Genomic DNA, 17,218 nt, shown 5'->3' on the forward strand with positions numbered 1-17,218 from the left:
AAGGGCCTGCCTGGAGGACCATCTAGGGGTTCCTAGTTCCCACCTTGGCTCCTTCCAGGCTCGGAGAGGCAGATTGGTGAGGCCTTGGATGCTTAAGTGTGAGGTAAAAGCGGCTGAGCACCCACCAACCCTGCCAGGAGTTCTCTGACTGGCTACCGAGGCCGTCTTTCAGCTCCAAAGGCCTGCTCTTCACCAATCGCAGCTTTGCTTGGCCAGGAGCCCCGCCCCCTTCCGCCATCTTGGACTCCGGAGGGGTAACAGGTCCAATCACTGCGGTGGAAGGGGGGAGGTGGGGCCGAGTCTGCAGCTCGTGCCCACGTGGCCATGGGCCTGCGTCTTCCCGCCACCTGCGGCTGGAGCCTGGCCCCTGTCGAGCTGCAGCTGCAGCTCCCAGACACCACCCCTGCCCGTCGCCAGGGGATTAGTGTCCGTCTGTCGTTTGGGATCGCCTCGGTGGGGGTTGTCCCAGCCCAGACCAGGGCCTCCCTTTTGCCCTTCCCACAACCACTCTCTCAAGGGCCCAACCTGGGCGGAAGGGATTGTGTTGGGGATCCAGCAGCCTGGGGTGCTGATCTCTCCCAGAGCGGAGGTGTGGGGTGACGGGAGTCCCCCCTCCCCACCAAGCCTGAGCCACATGTGCTGGGAAGTTCATTTCCCCTTGTTTTGCAGAACGGGCTCAGGGATTGACCCCAGGAGTGACCCCAGTGTCAGGAGGCATTAATGATCTCCATACGGGCAATAAACAGGCAGACGGTGTGGAGGTGCCCTGGAATGGGGCAGCCTTATTAGCCTCACATTCGCTCAAGGGTAGAGGCTTAATTAGCAAGGGCTCCCTCCCCCAAACATCCTTGAGCTCCTTGGGTACATGGTTGGAGACACTGGAGCCCTCTGGCTGGTTCCTCTGCCTTGTAGGCCTCCTCAGGAGGCAGCTTCTTGAGGGCTCAGCTTAGCTATTTGGCCACTTCCAACAGGAATTCTTGCTTGCTCCTGATGAAGTCTCTCTTCTTTTAAAAAGCCTCCAAAGACCAAATTCACACGTTCTGAGTCACCTCTCTTTTTTGTCTATAAGAACCCAGGAACAAGAAGACCTTCCTCCTCTTTTAACTTAACTCTCCCTAAGCCCTATTTTCCCAAAGAGCAAGGGGACTAAGTAGGTGGTTGCCAGCCTTTTGGGGGGGGGGGGGGGTGGGAAACTGCCTAAACATGAAAAACACAATCTGATTTGTCATATTTCCCTCCAAATGTATTTCCATCAGGTTGGTTACTTGTTCTAGATGCTTGTTGGTTACTTATTCCCACCCAGTCTAGTGGGAGAGATAGACTTGTAAACAAAAGCCCAGTAATAAAAGGGGCTCAGGGCTATGATCTATTTCCATGTTAAATGCAAAGAAAGTACAAAAGAGGGGATGACTAACTCATCCTTCCTTGTTCCATGAGGTTCCACGAGGAGATAACATCTGAGTGCATTTTTGAAAGATGAATATGTGTAGGATCCTGAGAGGTAGAGGATATGAAAAAGAAGTCCCAGGAAAACAGAAGGGCAAGTATTGGGTTGGCCAAAAAGTTTGTTTGTGTTTTTCCTAACCATCTTCTGAAAACAAAACATTCTAAAGGAGATCAGTCCTGGGTGTTCTTTGGAAGGACTGATGCTATAGCTGAAACTCCAATACTCTGGCCACCTCAGGCGAAGAGTTGACTCATTGGAAAAGACTCTGATGCTCGGAGGGATTGGGGGCAGGAGGAGAAGGGGATGACAGAGGATGAGATGGCTGGATGGCATCACCGACTCGATGAACATGAGTTTGAATAAACTCCGGGAATTGGTGATGGACAGGGAGGCCTGGCGTGCTGCAATTAATGGAGTCACAAAGAGTCAGACACAACTGAGCGACTGAACTGAACTGAATAAACTTTTTGGCCAAAGCAATATAAAGGTTCAGGGGCTTTCCTGGTGGCTCAGTCAGTAAAGAATCCACCTGCAGTGCAGGAGACATAGGAGATGCTGCTTCAATCCCAGGATTGGGAAGATCCACTGGTGAAGGAAATGGCAGCCCACTCCAGTATTCTTGCCTGGGAAATCCCTGGGCTACAGTCCATGGGGTCTCAAAGAGTCGGACGCAACAGAGTAACTAAGCACACACGATACAGAGGCACAAAGGGCATGTCTGAGGAGCAGCATCACTGCAGTGGTAGAAAACGAAGCTTTGTAGAAAGGTACCGTTTGGAACGGCCTTGTAAACCCTGTTAATTATCTAGATAGTGATTGCAGGACATTGAGCTCCTCAGAGACAGCGCAAATGAGAGCTCAACAGGTACTGAGTGACTCAGCCTCACGGAGGAAAAAAGGTTAAACATGAGCAAGGAGAGCCTAAGAAACTGAGAGGCGAATTGTCATCATATGCATTCTTTGTGCAGACTTACCAATTTGCACAAGAAGGGAAGTCCCTGGCAGGCCAGTGGTTAAGGACCATTTGCCTTCCGATGCAAGGGGTGTAGGTCTGATCCCTAGTTGGGCAGCTATGATCCCACACGACTCATGGCCAGAAAAAAAAAAAAAAAAAGATAAAACAGATCTAATGTTGTAACAGATTCAATAAAGATGTTAAAAATGGTTCACAGAAAAAAAAAAAAAAGAAAAGCACAAGAAGAAACACCCAGATGCTTTAGTCAGTTTCCTGGAGTTTTCAATAGACCATGTCTATGAGGAGAAAGAAAAATTTGAAAAAGAAAGAAAAATGGGCGGACAAGGCCCATTGTGAAAGAGACATGAAAACCTGTATCTCTCTTAAAGGGGAAACAAACAGAAAAAAAATGTTCAAGGGTACTCAAGAGGCTTCCTTCAGCCTTTTTCTTATTTTATTCTGAGTTTGACCCCAAATTCAAAGGAAAGCATCTGGGCCTGTCCATTGGTGATGTTGCAGAGAAACTGGGAGAGATGAGGAATAACACTGCAGCAGATGACAGCCAGCAGCCTTATAAAAAGAATATTGAAGGGAAAATATGGACAGGATATTAGTGTCTACTGAGCCAAAGGAAGCTGATGTAGCAAAAAAGAGAGTCACCAAGGCTGAAAAAAAGCAAGAAAAAGAAAGAGGATTAAAAGGGGGAGAAAGAGAAAGAGGAAGAAGATGATGATGAATAAGTTGGTTCTATTGAAGTTTTTTTTTTTTCTTGCCTTTAAAACATTTATGGAGAAGGAAATGACAATCCACTCCAGTGTTCTTGCCTGGAGAATCCCATGGACGGAGGAGCCTGACAGGCTACAGTCCATGGGGTCGCAAAGAGTCGGACACAGCTGAGTGACAAAACAGATTAAAACATTTAGCTCCCTCATATGCAACTCCTTTTTAAGAAACAACTGACATGTAAGGCTGGATAAGATTTGTTTTTACACTGTACAGTGTCTTTTTTCCCCCCTGTAGTTACACTGCCAAATGTGTCTTTAGCTAGCTCTGTTTTGGTGGTATTTTCAATGGCTGCTAACCTGATATAGTGTGAAGGTTATAAACCGGTATGGAAATTTAAAGTAGGTTCTTGTTGGGCTTCCCTGGTGGTCCAGTGGCTAAGACTGCACTTCCCACTGTAGGGGGAACAGTTTCAACCCCTGGTCAAGGAACTAAGATTCCACATGTCTTGTGGCTAATAATAAATAAGTGAAAAATAAAAAGTACTTAAAAATAAAATAGACTCTTGTTGGTGCACCACACAAATTAATTATATATGAGGATGGTAGTCTTCTCATCGTCAGTTGTCTTTGATGTGGTTTATATTAATACAAAATAATTGTTGTTCTGTTACTGAATACCGCTCTGTAACTGCATTTTTTGGGGCTCCAGAATCACTGCTCAGATGGTGCACCAGAGTCACCACAGATGGTGACTGCAGCCTTGAAATTAAAAGACGCTTACTCCTTGGAAGGAAAGTTATGACCAACCTAGATAGCATATTCAAAAGCAGAGACATTACTTTGCCGACTAAGGTCCATCTAGTCAAGGCTATGGTTTTTCCTGTGGTCATGTATGGATGTGAGAATTGGACTGTGAAGAAGGCTGAGCACCGAAGAATTGATGCTTTTGAACTGTGGTGTTGGAGAAGACTCTTGAGAGTCCCTTGGACTGCAAGGAGATCCAACCAGTCCATTCTGAGGGAGATCAGCCCTGGGATTTCTTTGGAAGGAATGATGCTAAAGCTGAAACTCCAATACTTTGGCCACCTCATGAGAAGAGTTGACTCATTGGCAAAGACTCTGATGCTGGGAGGGATTGGGGGCAGGAGGAGAAGGGGACGACAGAGGATGAGATGGCTGGATGGCATCACTGACTCAATGAACGTGAGTCTGAGTGAACACCGGGAGATGGCGATGGACAGGGAGGCCTGGCGTGCTGCGATTCATGGGGTCGCAAAGAGTCGGACACGACTGAGCGACTGAACTGAACTGCAAAAACAAAATGTTGCAGCAATTTTGTTGACCATCTGAATTCCTCTAAGTAAATACAATTTTAAAAATCAGTATTGTTGTCCTTTTCCTAGGTCTGAAGCTTTTCTTATTGAGGGGAAGCTTGTCTTTTGCCTTCGCCGATTTTGGATCACATAAATTATTAGCGTGTTTATCTTTTCAATACAGTTAGCTGATAAAAAGCTATTGTCTACACACCTTGTATATGATGAAGGTAATAAAAGTTGAATTGAGAACAAAAAACCCCCACAACTCCCTCCCCCAAACCCAAACCAAAACCCAAGCAAAAACAACAGCAAAAAAACCTTTATTGAAGGGCAATGGGTAAACATGAAGGGTTTTTAGCAGGAAACAGAACTGGACTGATGAGATTTGTGTTTTAGAAGGTGACTGCTGGTAGGGTGGGTAGATTTAGGGGTGAAGAATGGTAACAGGGATACCAGTTATGAAGGCAGGGAAATTATTCAAAAGATGTTTAGAAGACGTGGAGCAGGAAAGAGGCTGGAGTTTAGGATGTCTCTGGGTAGGAATATGATAGACATTTGTGATTTTGTATCCAAAGAGTTGACTCTCCTTTTTCAGAGTCAGAATCCCAGTTTCATTGTAGAGGAAAGAGTCATTGTCATTGGGTAGAGTTGAATGAGAAGAGTTTCAGTGAAGGAGCTCTGCCCAGCCCCAGTCAAGACATTAGATGCTCTCTTCCTAGAATTCTAATCTTGAGCATCAAGGCAGAAAGAACAGAGGCAAAGGAATTGACTCATCCTCTTTGGGCCTCAGCTTCCTTACCATACAGTTCATTTAAGATTCAACAAACGGACTGCCCTGGTAGTCCAGTGGTTAACGCTCTGCATTTTCACTGCATGGAGTGTGAGTTTGATCCCTGGTCTAGGAACTAAGATCCCATACACTGTGTGGCACAGCCAAATATAATAATAATAAAATTCAACAAATACTACATAGTGAGTAACATTCTTCTTCTTTTATTTCATTGAAGTACAGTTGTCTTACAATGTTGTGTTTATTTCTACTGTATAGCAAAGTGATTCAGTTATATGGTGTGTATGTATGCTCGTGTGCTTGATTGCTCCGTCGTGTCTGACCCTTTATGACCCTATGAACTGTATGTAGCCTGCCAGGTTCCTCTGTTCAGGGGATTTTCCAGGCAAGAATACTGGAGTGGGTTCCATTTCCCTCTCCAGGGGATCGTCCCAGACCAGGGATCAAACTCACGTCTCCTGTGAATTCTTTACCGCTGAGCCACAGGGCAGTTTTTAATCCTTCCTGACCCAGAGATCAAACTCGTGTCTCCTGCATCTCCTGCACTGCAGGTAGGTTCTTTACCACTGAGGCATTGGGGAAGCCCGTGTGTGTGCGTGTGTTATTTTTCATAGTCTTTTCCATTGTGGTTTCTCACAGGATATTGAGTATAGTTCCTTGTGATATACAGTAGGACCTTGTTTTTATCCATTCTATATGAAATATTAATAGCATATATCTGCTCATCTCAAACTCCCAATCCATCCCTCCCCACCCCGCTTTGCCCTTGGCAGCATGGTAGGTAACATTCCTATTCTACATTCTCCAGTCTTCGTGCCCTGAAGGAGCCATTCACCTGTACCCACTGTTCAGCTCCCCATAGCTGCTCCTACCTCGGTCACTTCCTAGCCTGGATTTTGAGCCTTCCCTTCGAGTCAATGAGTTGCTTCATCCTTCCAATAAATCCCCTCTCTCTGCGTTCATTTCAACAATTCCGAAAACAGAACCCTATCTGGTTGTGATGACATTGAGAGAAGGGGCAGCAGGCAGAGATGAGTTTCGTTTTAGCTGTGCCAGGACTGTAGTTGGAAGGATGGGGGGGCTGAAGATTCAGAACGCATCAGTGCATGCTGGGGATTCACCTTGTAGCTGAGAAAACCAGTACGGGAGAATTCTCTAAGAGAAAAAAGAAAGAAAAGAAAAGAAGGAGACCAAGAAGAGAATCTGGAGGGTGTGGAAAGAAGATAGGAAACAAGTCCCAAACCATGCTTGGGACTTGAACCCCTGTGGCTGGGACTCAAACTCAGCCAAAACCCACAGTACCTACTTTCAGGACCTAATGAAGCTTGGGTCCTTGATGTCTCATTGCAGAAAGAATTCAGCGAGCGACAAAGTGATAGGTTAAGAAGTGGATTTATTCAGATACAGCCAGAAGCACACTCCACAGACAGAGTGTGGACCATTGCAGACGGCGAGTGCAGCCCTGAAATTTGGTGTGGTTAGTTTTCATAGGCTGGATAATTACATATGGTAATGAGTGGGAGGATTCAGTTCAGTTCAGCTCAGTCACTCAGTTGTCTCCAACTCTTTGAAACCCCATGAATCACAGCACGCCAGGCCTCCCTGTCTATCACCAACTCCTGGAGTTCACTCAAACTCATGTCCATCGAGTCCGTGATGCCATCCAACCATCTCATCCTCTGTCATCCCCTTCTCCTCCTGCCCCCAAACCCTCCCAGTATCAGGGTCTTTTCCAATGAGTCAACTCTTCGCATGAGGTGGCCAAAGTATTGGAGTTTCAGCTTCAACATCAGTCCCTCCAATGAACACCCAGGACTGATCTCCTTTAGGATGGACTGGTTGGATCTCCTTGCAGTCCAAGGGACTCTCAAGAATCTTCTCCAACACCACAGTTCAAAAGCATCAATTCTTCAGCACTCAGCTTTCTTCACAGGCCAACTCTCATATCCATACATGACCACGGGAAAAACCATAGCCTTGACTAGACGGACCTTTGTTGGCAAAGTAATAGCTCTGCTTTTCAATATGTTATCTAGGTTGGTCATAACTTTCCTTCCAAGGAGTAAGCGTCTTTTAATTTCAAGGCTGCAGTCACCATCTGCAGTGATTTTGGAGCCCCCCAAAAATAAAGTCTGACAATGTTTCCACTGTTTCCCCTTCCATTCCCCATGAAGTGATGGGACCAGATGCCATGATCTTCGTTTTCTGAATGTTGAGCCTTAAGCCAACTTTTTTCGCTCTCCTCTTTCACTTTCATCAAGAGGCTTTTGAGTTCCTCTTCACTTTCTGCCATAAGGGTGGTGTCATCTGCATATCTGAGGATATTGATATTTCTCCCAGCAATCTTGATTCCAGCTTGTGCTTCTTCCAGCCCAGCATTTCTCATGATATACTCTGCATATAAGTTACATAAGCAGGGTCACAATATACAGCCTTGATGTACTCCTTTTCCTATTTGGAACCAGTCTGTTGTTCCATGTCCAGTTCTAACTGTTGCTTCCTGACCTGCATATAGGTTTCTCAAGAGGCAGGTCAGGTGGTCTGGTATTCCCATCTCTTTCAGAATTTTCCACAGTCTACTGTGATCCACACAGTCAAAGGCTTTGGTATAGTCAATAAAGCAGAAATAGATGTTTTTCTGGAACTCTCTTGCTTTTTCGATGATCCAGCAGATGTTGGCAATTTGATCTCTGCTTCCTCTGCCTTTTCTAAAACCAACCTGAACATCTGGAAGTTCACAGTTCACGTATTGCTGAAGCCTGGCTTGGAGAATTTTGAGCATTACTTTACTAGCTTGTGAGATGAGCGCAATTGTGCAGTAGTTCGAGCATTCTTTGGCATTGCCTTTCTTTGGGATTGGAATGAAAACTGACCTTTTCCAGTCCTGTGGCCACTGCTGAGTTTTCCAAATTTGCTGACATATTGAGTGCAGCACTTTCACACCATCATCTTCCAGGATTTGAAAGAGCTCAACTGGAATTCCATCAGCTCCACTAGCTTTGTTTGTAGTGATGCTTTCTAAGGCCCACTTGACTTCACATTTCAGGATGTCTGGCTCTAGGTGAGTGATCACACCATTGTGATTATCTGGGTCGTGAAGCTCTTTTTTGTACAGTTCTTGTGTGTATTCTTGCCACCTCTTCTTAATATCTTCTGCTTCTGTTAGGTCCATACAATTTCTGTCCTTTATCGAGCCCATCTTTGCATGAAATGTTCCCTTGGTATCTCTAATTTTCTTGAAGAGATCTCTGGTCTTTCCCATTCTGTTGTTTTCCTCTATTTCTTTGCATTTGGCTTCTAGATTCCAGGGCCTGGCTTCTAGAAGCCATCGGACTCCAGGAGTCTGCACAGACCACTTTCTATTTGTGTGACTTCGGGAAGATCTCTTTACTTCCCTGAGCCTCAGTTTCCTTATTTATAAAAAGGGCGCGCTGATCCCACTTCCTCTGTTTCTGTTCCTCAGGGCTACTGCCAGCTCAGGTACGAAACTGTCAAGTGTGCGCATAGGCAGGAAGTCGGAGGAGAGAAGGGGTGGAGAGTGAACAAGATGCAGGCAGGCACTGTGAGAGAGCTGTGTTCAGGGGACTTTGGGGTCTGAGAAGCAGGGTGGGGTGGGGATTTGGAGTTAGTTTTGGAGGCTTTACTGACAGCTGGTTGAGTCTGGACGGCAGCCAGCCGCCATGAGGTGAAAGGGTGGGTTGTGAAGGAGAGTCTGCTACAGGGATCCAGGACCTCGGCAGATTGTCTTCAGCTTCTCAGCTGGGCCCTGGGCTCCTCGCTGAGTCTGAGACAGAGTTCCCTAGGACAGGCCCTCCAGGTAGGTGAGGGGTCCAGTGGGGTGTGGGGACTTACTGGCAAATTTTTGTCAATGTCCACAAGAGAGAAGGATGATACAGGAGGCACGCACTAAATTGCTCTTTCCGGAAGCCCCTGGGAAATCAGAGAACCAGCTTCTCATTTGGTGCACCCCCCCACCCCAATTCACTGCAGCCAGCTCATCTGAACCTCCAGCAGTCTGGAGGGAGGTCGACTCTTCTCTTCCCTCCCCTCCATCTGCTCTTTCTATCATCCCCAGGCATTTCTTTTCCTCTGTGACACTCTGGCTAGTATCTTACACTATACTGACCTCTTCCTTGCTCCAAAAAAGTTCTTTTTCTGCCAGGACCACACCCTTTCTTGGCCAACCCTTTAACCGATTTTGTAACAGGAGGGAAGCGGGCAGGGCACAACTTTTGAAAGACTGCCATAGCCCAAGGACACAACTTGAACGCATTAGAATCAAATGGGACCAAGTTGGCCGACAAGGCCAGGCCTTGATCTTCAATCAGCAAGTGAAATGACACACCCAGAAGTGCCATGACAGTTCCAAGCCACTGTTAAGAGACCAAGGAGTGGGTGGTGGCCCAAATCCTAGAAATCTCCGCCCCTTCCCAAAAATAGTTGGAATGTTCATGCAAAGATGGGCTCGATGAGGGACAGAAATGGTATGGACCTAACAGAAGCAGAAGATATTAAGAAGAGGTGGCAAGAATACACACAAGAACTGTACAAAAAAGATCTTCATGACCCAGATAATTACAATGGTGTGATCACTCACCTAGAGCCAGACATCCTGAAATGTGAAGTCAAGTGGGCCTTAGAAAGCATCACTACGAACAAAGCTAGTGGAGCTGATGGAATTCCAGTTGAGCTCTTTCAAATCCTGGAAGATGATGGTGTGAAAGTGTTGCACTCAATATGTCAGCAAATTTGGAAAACTCAGCAGTGGCCACAGGACTGGAAAAGGTCAGTTTTCATTCCAATCCCAAAGAAAGGCAATGCCAAAGAATGCTCAAACTACTGCACAATTGCACTCCTCTCACAAGCTAGTAAAGTAATGCTCAAAATTCTCCAAGCCAGGCTTCAGCAATACGTGAACTGTGAACTTCCAGATGTTCAGGTTGGTTTTAGAAAAGGCAGAGGAAGCAGAGATCAAATTGCCAACATCTGCTGGATCATCGAAAAAGCAAGAGAGTTCCAGAAAAACATCTATTTCTGCTTTATTGACTATACCAAAGCCTTTGACTGTGTGGATCACAGCAGACTGTGGAAAATTCTGAAAGGGATGGGACTACCAGACCACCTGACCTGCCTCTTGAGAAACCTATATGCAGGTCAGGAAGCAACAGTTAGAACTGGACATGGAACAACAGACTGGTTCCAAATAGGAAAAGGAGTACATCAAGGCTGTATATTGTGACCCTGCTTATGTAACTTATATGCAGAGTATATCATGAGAAATGCTGGGCTGGAAGAAGCACAAGCTGGAATCAGCACAAGCTGGAATCAAGATTGCTGGGAGAGATATCAATAATGTCAGATATGCAGATGACACCACCCTTATGACAGAAAGTGAAGAGGAACTCAAAAGCCTCTTGATGAAAGTGAAAGAGGAGAGCGAAAAAGTTGGCTTAAGGCTCAACATTCAGAAAACGAAGATCATGGCATCTGGTCCCATCACTTCATGGGGAATGGAAGGGGAAACAGTGGAAACATTGTCAGACTTTATTTTGGGGGTCTCCAAAATCACTGCAGATGGTGACTGCAGCCTTGAAATTAAAAGACGCTTACTCCTTGGAAGGAAAGTTATGACCAACCTAGATAACATATTGAAAAGCAGAGCTATTACTTTGCCAACAAAGGTCCGTCTAGTCAAGGCTATGGTTTTTCCCGTGGTCATGTATGGATGTGAGAGCTGGCCTGTGAAGGAAGCTGAGTGCTGAAGAATTGATGCTTTTGAACTGTGGTGTTGGAGAAGATTCTTGAGAGTCCCTTGGACTGCAAGGAGATCCAACCAGTCCATCCTAAAGGAGATCAGTCCTGGGTGTTCATTGGAGGGACTGATGTTGAAGCTGAAACTCCAATACTTTGGCCACCTCATGCGAAGAGTTGACTCATTGGAAAAGACCCTGATACTGGGAGGGATTGGGGGCAGGAGGAGAAGGGGATGACAGAGGATGAGATGGTTGGATGGCATCACGGACTCGATGGACATGAGTTTGAGTGAACTCCAGGAGTTGGTGATAGACAGGGAGGCCTGCTGCAATTCATGGGGTCGCAAGGAGTCGGACATGACTGAGTGACTGATCTGAACTGAACTGCACTGAGTGCCGTTGTCGCCTCTCTGCCAGCACAGGACAAGCTGTTGGCTTCTGCAGTTTGGCCAGAGGTGCTCTGGGGGCATCCTGGGTGCAGCTGTCAAGAGTTTGGCCTCTGGACTCATGTGCCTTGGATATTACCTTGGGTAATTTAGCCTCTCTGGGCCTCAGTTTCCTCATCTGTAAAATAAGCAAATAAAAAAGAAAGAAAGTAAAAGTTTTAGTCTCTAACTTGTGTTTCTTTGCAACCCCAGGGACTGTAGCCCACCAAGCTCCTCTATCCCTGGAATTCTCCAGGCAAGAATACTAGAGTGAGTTGCCATTCCCTTCTCCAGGGGATCTTCTCGACCCAGAGATCAAACCTGGGTCTCCTGCATTGCAGGTGGATTCTTTACTGTCTGAACCACCAGGGAAGCCATAAAATGAGCAAAATAATACCCATTTATGTAATCAGATCATTAGATATTCGGAAAGCATTTAGAACACAACCTAGTAAATAGATTTACTAGAAAGAAAATCAGTGAACCCAGGGATTTAGGCAGGATAGCACTTGGTTGAAAAAGACGAGATCCAATCACTCATGGTGCTGCTGCTTTAGAGTCAGTATCTGCCTTACAGGAAACCTGCCAGTCACAGCAGGCTGCAGAGGAAACAGAAGAGCCAAGCACTGCCAACATTGTACCATATTCCCTTCACTTCTTTCTTTCTTAAAAAAATTTTTTTAATGTATTAAATTTTAATGAAATAGATCTAGAAAAGTCAGTCATCAGCTTTTCAGATGAGGGTCATTTTGATGAACCATTGAGCGCCTTTTGTGCCTATATAAGAATTGGTGTCTGGTTTTTTTTTTTCTAATGTTTTTAGGGTTTTATCCCCTTTCCAATTAATATTTAGTTCATTACTTGTGCTCTTGGCTACTTGTAACAGCGAAGAGTGGGAACACAGAAATGTTACTTAATCATGACCACTTACCAAATTGTATGAGTGGTGTGATCCAAGTTTTATAAAAAATTAGTTACATCTCAGCAGGAGTACATGGCAAGGTGTGACCAGTAGTTGCCCCAGGGAAGATAGGGTTGGGGGTGTTCTACTTTGTTCTTTTGTGGGTTATGTTTTCCTTTGGCTCACCTGTAAATTTTTCTATAATGCATATGTATTGCTATTTTTATTACAAAAATAGAAATAAGAACCATAATGATAAACAGTAGGTAGCTTTAGACACTTACCGTATGCCCGTGTAATTAAATCCTTGATACTGGTTTCCCAGGTGGCGCTAGTGGTAAAGAATCTGCCTGCCAATACAGGAAACGCAAGAGACGAGGAGGATTCGATCCGTGGGTTGGAAAGATTCCCTGGAGGAGGAAATGGCTACCTGCTCCAATATTCTTGCCTGAAAAATTCCATGGACAGAGGAGCCTGGCAGGCTACAGTCCATGGAGTCGCAAAGAGTCAGACATGGCTGAGCAACCGAGCACGCACGCACACATCTCCATTAGCTCATTACACTAAGTAAACGTAAACTATGAATTCCCTAAGTGGGTGCATCAGCTTAATGCAGGCGCTGTTATCCACTTAAAAAAAAAAAACTTTTATTTCAGAATAGACTTATAGAAAAGTTGCAATTGGAGTTCCCCAGTGGCCTAATGGCTAGGATTCCAAGCTTTCACTGCTGTGATCCGGATTCAATCCCTGGTCAGGAAACAGATCCTGCAAGTCACCCAGCGAGGTCAGAAAAACAAAGGTGCAAAGATGGGCACCCCAGATAGCTCACCTCCAGTCTCCCCTACTGTTAGCATCTTTTACACCACATGAATAGGGTATATTCGTCTAAACTAGTGAGTGAATATTATACATTGTTAACCAAATAGAGGCTACCCTTACTTGATTCAGATTTCCTTAGTTTTTGCTTCCTGTCCTTTTTCTGCTCCGGGATCCCATCCAGCATACCACATCACAGTCAGTCATCGTCTCTCCTGAGGCTCCTCTTGGCTGAGACAGTCAGCTTTCCTTGTGCTCAACAACCTCACAGCTTTAAAGACTGTGTGTCAGTTGCTCAGTTACTCAGTTGATCTCTTTGTGACCCCATGGACTGTGGCCCTCCAGGCTCCTCTGTCTGTGGGATTCTCCAGGCAACCGGAGTGTGTTGCGATGCCTTCCTCCAGGAGATCGTCCCAATCCAGGGATCAAACCCTCATCTCTTAACGTCTACTGCTTTGGCAGGCGGGGCTCTTTAAAACTACACCACCAAAAAATTAATGAATAAATAAATAAAGAAAACTACGCCACCGCTGGTCAGGTATGTGGATTCTGCCCCTTGATTGGGGTTTGCCTCATGTGCTTCTCCTGATTAGACTAGGGTCGTGGGTTTGCGAGAGGAAACCCTCAGAGGTTTCAGAAGCGCCCTTCTCATCACATCCGACCAGAGGGACGTGTTACCCAGATGACTTACCACTGATGATACTGACCTTGATCACTCGGGTGAGGTAGTGTTTGCCAGGTTTCAACTGGGATGTTCTCTGCTTTTTTGGGAGCAGAGCAAAGTCAGGCAGAGCTAGAAGCCAAGCACCTCCCTCAGAGTCCAGGGCCCCATCCTGCTCCCTGGCTGGGGGGCCTCTGCCCTGGACCCTCTTCTGTGGTGGGAGATGCTGACTCAAGACCTTCCCGTCTCTTGCTGTGCTCGGCCTGGTGTCTGTGCGCCTCCTCAGAGGCGGTGGTCTTGCTTCTGCCAACACAAGAGGAAGCAGGGGAGCTCTGGGGGGCCCCCAGCCTCTCCCCTCGGACCCCACCAGTCAAAGACAGGACCAAAGTCAGGAGGAAACACCCATGCAAGACGGACACCCTGGGGTGCACACATGCAGCCCCAGGGGGCCTAGACCAAGGTTTCTCAACCTCCCACTGTTGACGTTTGGGGCCAAATAATGCCTTGTAGTGGGTAGTGGGGCTGCCCTGTGGTTGCAGGACGCTCAGCAGTGTCCTGTCCCTCTCCGGGGGCCTTGAACATCCCTACTCCAGGTTATGGAAACCCCAAATATCCCCAAGCACTGCCAGTGTCCTTTGGGAGGGAGGTCAAAAATCACCCTCATGTAGAAACACTGGCCGAAACAGACAACTGCTGGGTTCTGAGGATAGTGTCTGCCTTGATTACATTCTTTTCCAGAAATATATTCCTATTTATTCAATGTGTAACCAACTGTGACTTGATTTGTATACTTTTAAGATTGAAAGCAAAAGGAGAGGGCGGCAGAGGATGAGACTCAGTGGACGTGAATTTGAGCAAACTCCAGGAGACGGGGGAGGAGAGGGAGGCCTGGTATGCTGCAGTCCATGGGGTCACAAGGAGTCAAACATGACTTGGCCATTGAACAACAATGACAACAAAGCAACTTTTCACATCAGCGATTTACAAACTTTTTATCAGAGCATGATGTCCTAATTTGGGGGTTTTAAACTATGGTCTCCGTGGCCTGTTCTCAAAGAAAGGATAGCAATCATCTTACAGCTAAGACTTGAACTCCTATCCTTGACCCAAAGTTCCAGTGTCCTGGGGAAGAATCTGCTTGGCTTTGGGAAAGGGTGTAGCTGCTGACCCGAGGCGTTGGGGCATCTCTGGCAGTGACACAGACCCTTCCTGAATGTTGTCTCTGCACCACACAGCCTCCTGGTGGGCAGGGGATTTGCCCGTGCAAGCAGGATGGCAGCTTGCTGAGCAGGGGGTGCTCACAGCCCCGGTGAGTCTTCTGTGGCCTAAGTGAGCGCAGGATGGAACATCCCCCCCAACACATCCATCCAGACAGAGTGGGCAGTGTGTTTCCTAGGTTAGCACTGAGTTCTCAGGCCAGAGGAGCAGACACTGTCTCATCAAAAGATACATGTATTTGGTCCGTATGGTGGTCTCAAAAAGACATTTGCCCTTCTAAAAGATGGTGGAATTGAAGCAGAAAGCCCTGTTTTTTGCTTTTCCCAGGATGGACCAATAAGGGGAGAGTCAACCAGACAGGCGTACTTCTGGCAGACAGGCGAGGTCTGGGGATGGAGGGAGAGAAGATGTTGGTAAACTTTGACTCTCACTGACCAGAGGCAGAGTGGGTAATTCAGTTCAGTTCAGCCGCTCAGTTGTGTCCAACTCTTTGTGACCCCATGGACTGCAGCACACCAGGCTCCCCTGTCCCTCACCAATTCCTGGAGCTTGCTCAAACTCATGTCTACCAAGTTGGTGATGCCATTCAACCATCTCATCCATCCTCTGTCATTCCCTTCTCCTCCTATCTTTAATATTTCCCAGCATCAGGGTCTTTTCCAATGAGTCGGTTCTTCGCATGAGGTGGCCAAAGGATTGGAGTTTCCACTTCAGCACCAGTCTTTCCAATGAATATTCAGGACTGATTTCCTTTAGGATGGACTGGTTTGATCTTCTTGCAGCCCAAGGGACTCTCTCAAGAGTCTTCTCCAACACCACAGTTCAAAAGCATCAGTTCTTTGGCACTCAGCTTTCTTTATGGTCCAACTCTCACATCCATACATGCCTGCTGGAAAAACCATGGCTTTGACTAGATGGATCATCGTTGGCAAAGTAATGTCTCTGCTTTTTAATATGATGTCTAGGTTCATCATACCTTTTCTTCCAAGGAGCAAGCATCTTTTAATTTCAGGGCTGCAATCACCATCTGCAGTGATTTTGGAGCCTGAAAAAATAAAGTCTGACACTGTTTCCACTGTTTCCCCATTATTTGCCATAAAGTGATGGGACCAGAAGCCATGAACTTTGTTTTTTGAATGTTGAGTTTTAAGCCAACTTTTCACTCCTCTTTCACTTTCATCAGGAGGTTTTTCAGTTCCTCTTCACTTTCTGCCATAAGGGTGGTGTCATCTGCATATCTGACATTATTGATATTTCTCCCAGCAGTCTTGATTCCAGCTTGTGACTCATTCAGCCTGGTGATTCACATGATGTACTCTGCATATAAGTTAAATAAGCAGGGTGACAATATACAGCCTTGATGTACTTCTTTCCTGATTTGGAACCAGTCCATTGTCCCATGTCTGGTTCTAACTGTTGCTTCTTGATGTGCATAAAGATTTCTCAGGAGGCAGGTCAGGTGGTCTGGTGTTCCCATCTCTTTCAGAATTTTCCACAGTTTGTTGTGATCCACACAGTCAAAGCTTTGGCATAGTCAATAAAGCAGAAATAGATGTTTTTCTGGAACTCTCTTGTTTTTTTCGATGATCCAGCAGATGTTGGCAATTTGATCTCTGGCTCCTCTGCCTTTTCTAAATCCAACGTGAACATCAGGAAGTTCACGGTTCACGTATTGCTGAAGCCTGGCTTGGAGAATTTTGAGCGTTACTTTATTAGCGTGTGAGATGAGTGCAATTGTGCGGTAGTTTGAGCATTCTTTGGCATTGCCTTTCTTTGGGATTGGAAAGAAAACTGACCTTTTCCAGTCCTGGTACTCCCTTCCAGTTCAAAGTTCTTTTCTTTGGCCATGTACAGCATTCCCACCTGTGCCTGAAATGGAGATCAAGTCAAACCTTTCTCTAAACTTACCTGATCTGAAGATTTACCTGGGCACTTGTTGAAAATAAAGATTCCCAGGCTCTTTCAGCGATTCTGACTTAGGTCAGGGACTGGGCCCAGATGTTTCTAGTATCTCATGGGCTTCCCTGGTGACCCAGTGGTAAAGAATCTGCCTGCTAAGCAGGACATTCATGTTTGATCCCTGTGTGGGGAAGATCCCGTAGAGGAGGAAATGGCAACCCACTCCAGTATTCTTGCCTGAGAAATCCCATGAACAGAAGAGCCTGCTGGGCTGAGGTCCATAGGATCGCAAAGAATGGGACATGACATAGC

The sequence above is a fragment of the Ovis canadensis genome, chromosome 11 (genome assembly GCF_042477335.2).
Source record: "Ovis canadensis isolate MfBH-ARS-UI-01 breed Bighorn chromosome 11, ARS-UI_OviCan_v2, whole genome shotgun sequence".
Lineage (NCBI taxonomy): Eukaryota > Metazoa > Chordata > Mammalia > Artiodactyla > Bovidae > Ovis > Ovis canadensis.